The 2,829-nt window shown below is 42.6% G+C and overlaps 1 long non-coding RNA gene across 1 annotated transcript; it reads right to left on the bottom strand.

The window, feature by feature from the left end:
• Positions 1-383: 383 nt before the first annotated feature.
• Positions 384-1,005, bottom strand: LOC136511645 (uncharacterized). Its single transcript, XR_010772787.1, has 2 exons — positions 867-1,005; positions 384-702 (listed from the first exon to the last, which is right to left on the bottom strand). It is a non-coding gene; the product is annotated as an uncharacterized lncRNA (long non-coding RNA).
• Between the last annotated feature and the right edge of the window lie 1,824 nt (positions 1,006-2,829).

Below are 2,829 nucleotides of genomic sequence, written 5' to 3'. Positions count from 1 at the left end.
GTGGAAAAGGTCTTGGCTTGGAAAATAGAAACACTGCCTAGATCGGAATCTCGTCTCAAGGGTCATGGGGCAGATAGACTTGGAGATAAAAATATTCGTGGAGCATTTTGGAACAAGACAAATGTACCGTGTAGAACCCATGCATGAGTGAATTTATAACAAAATGAAGGAAAGTAACTACCGGACCATCAATTAATTTACGAGTAGAATCGAAAAGAAATAATTGACCAACCAACCCAAATGTATCAGCATTTGTATCCAAACGAATAGAAAAAGCCATATATTTTTCCATGGAAGTTGTACTTTGCAGAAACATAAATCCTTGTAGCTATGAAAGACGGAATAAATACCATGCGAAATGCTATGAAACAGAATCCATAATCTTAATTTTCCAAGCAAGTTGTATTTCAATCACCAGTAGTTCTTCATCGTTAAAAGAAGAAGAAGATGAAGAAGAAAAATAACACACGGCATGGACCTAGGAAACAAGGAGTACCAATCCGAAATGGGAAATGATATCCTCGTATCTCGATATGTGCTGAAAAAGATGGCCATTGGGCGTGTGTGACTTGATCTTGATCAGTCAACGACCGAAGGGCCCTCCAGGGACGTTGCTGTTGGCCTTGGGCGCCGGCGGCGGCGTCATATCGGTCGTCCTGTCCGGCCTCAGTACATCCTTCCGCCACGCCCGAAATTCAGAGCCTGCTGCATGCACCTCGGTTAATTTAATTCATGGCTCAATTCAATTCGCAAGCGTCGGAAAGCAAAATTCCTTGAAGAAACAGCAGATCGATCGAGACGGCAAGGAGAACGAATCGATCGACATGGAGAGGAGATCAATTAGAACAGCTCAAAGCTCGTCATACCTCTTTGGCGGGAGGTGAGCCCCTGCCGCGACTGAACTGTCGAAGTCGTCGAGATCAACAGCACGGCAACGAACAAGAGCAGAAGACAGGAGACGGCGGCTAGCCGGCATGCTGTCCTTGCCGTGTTCTTGCCTCTCAGCGGAGCATCCATGGCGGTGTGGCTTCGCGTTTGGCCTTGGTTAGGCGCGGGGAACTAGCATATATATACTATATATATAAGATTAGCATATACAGAGCCTCGCTCATCAGTGAGCAATGCACATGGTGCCTCATCAGTCATCAGTCATCAGTCGCATTCACATTTCCGGTGAGAATCGGTGCCACCGTCGCTGACCAGTTCTTTTGTCCAGACCAGCCAAACGAGTGTGCGGTTGGCTCTTAGCGTTCGCTAAGCCAATGTCTGACATAGTTGTACAAACCAATATTGTTTAAATCAAATGCGGAATATTACAATCTTCCTATATACCATATATGCTAAGTTTAAACATCATAAAATTCGATTTACGCACATCTTTATTTCTATTTTCTATCTAATATTAAAGACAGGAAGGTTTCTTGTACGACGTATCCAGTCACAGTGGTGCAACCCAATTCCAACCAATTGAAATATGGAACGTAAATTTCTATGGTCCGTCACACTCTCGGTTATATCCGTATGAGTTAGAGCAAAATATAACCATGCTTGAGAACCTAACCCATTAAAATTATTCAATCCAACACCCATTGACAGATCTAATTTGGAGGTGCTGCTGCCTGCGAACAATCCACTTGGAATGGCCTGGAACCCATAGGGCTCAAACCACTAGGAAGCGGACCACCACAACTCAGCTAACCTGCTTCCACCTATGATCCAAACCAAACCAATTACTAGATCGGAGTATCGGACCAGCCACCATCACATTAGAAACCAACCAGTTGGTTGCCCAAAATAAAGGGCAAACTATTGAAACCACTTGAGCCCAAACCAGTACCAGGGCTAGTTTTTCGGCCACCCGCCAGTCCTATTTCTAATACTACCTCTCTGAGTAGCTGGGCGGGCGTATGAGTATGTCTATGCACCAACTACTTCTGGCGCTGGGCGAGGTATATCAGCAAGTGAATGGAGGAATTGCAATGTCGACCCCAGCATGTTGGGTCTGCATGCATGCCTCTTTTGAAGCTCTGCCGCACACAGTGCCTGTGAACACGCTCCTGTTGTGACTGGCGACATGCTTTGGTGTCCCAGCCGTTATAGCCAACTTCAGCTCGGCAGCTCTAATCTGGCAATCCAGCTCTTATTCCCCGTGCATCTCACTCCTAGGAAACAGGTTTTTGCCATTTCAATCTGATCACAATAGGCACTCCAAAGCATCTCTGAAAGCAGTCAGCAAGCTTCTACATACTCTTTCTCGCCAACTATAGTTTCTCGTGGCACATGTTTAAATATGTAGAAACTAGCTGTGAGCAGACCATGCCTCATTCATGGCATTCAGTTGAATGCCCAAATTTTCTGGCAAAAAGTTGATCGAGTACAATATGCATCTACGATGCTCTGCAATAAATTATTTGAGCTGCTGCATTTAATCAAAGAAAAATATGTGCATATGTTTGGCTGCATAAATAGAGCTTGTGTGGATAGCAGATTGTAATCCTCTTTAATAATTTAAATAGAGCTCAACCTTTCTAGGCGAAAAAGAAGTATGGATAGCATAAATGTAATACTGAACCCAATGTCCTATAGTAAGCCCACGTGATATATATGTCGTTGTAGTTGGTACCAAATTTTTTCTAAAATATAACCTATCTATTTAAAAAAATTAGTTACAAAATTTTATCAATGTCACTATTATTTTATTTAAAATATAATATATCTAAAGTTCTCATATTTTGAAATTAATTTTTTTAATTGTTCAAACAAACTCGGATGGAGAAATGACCAAAACCAAAGTCGTAGATCTCAATAAGATATACAACGTTGTAGTAG

Source organism: Miscanthus floridulus, chromosome 16 (assembly GCF_019320115.1).
Source record: "Miscanthus floridulus cultivar M001 chromosome 16, ASM1932011v1, whole genome shotgun sequence".
Taxonomy (NCBI): Eukaryota; Viridiplantae; Streptophyta; class Magnoliopsida; order Poales; family Poaceae; genus Miscanthus; species Miscanthus floridulus.
Note: the sequence above shows the minus strand (reverse complement) of the source record. Positions and strands in the feature narration are given on the sequence as shown.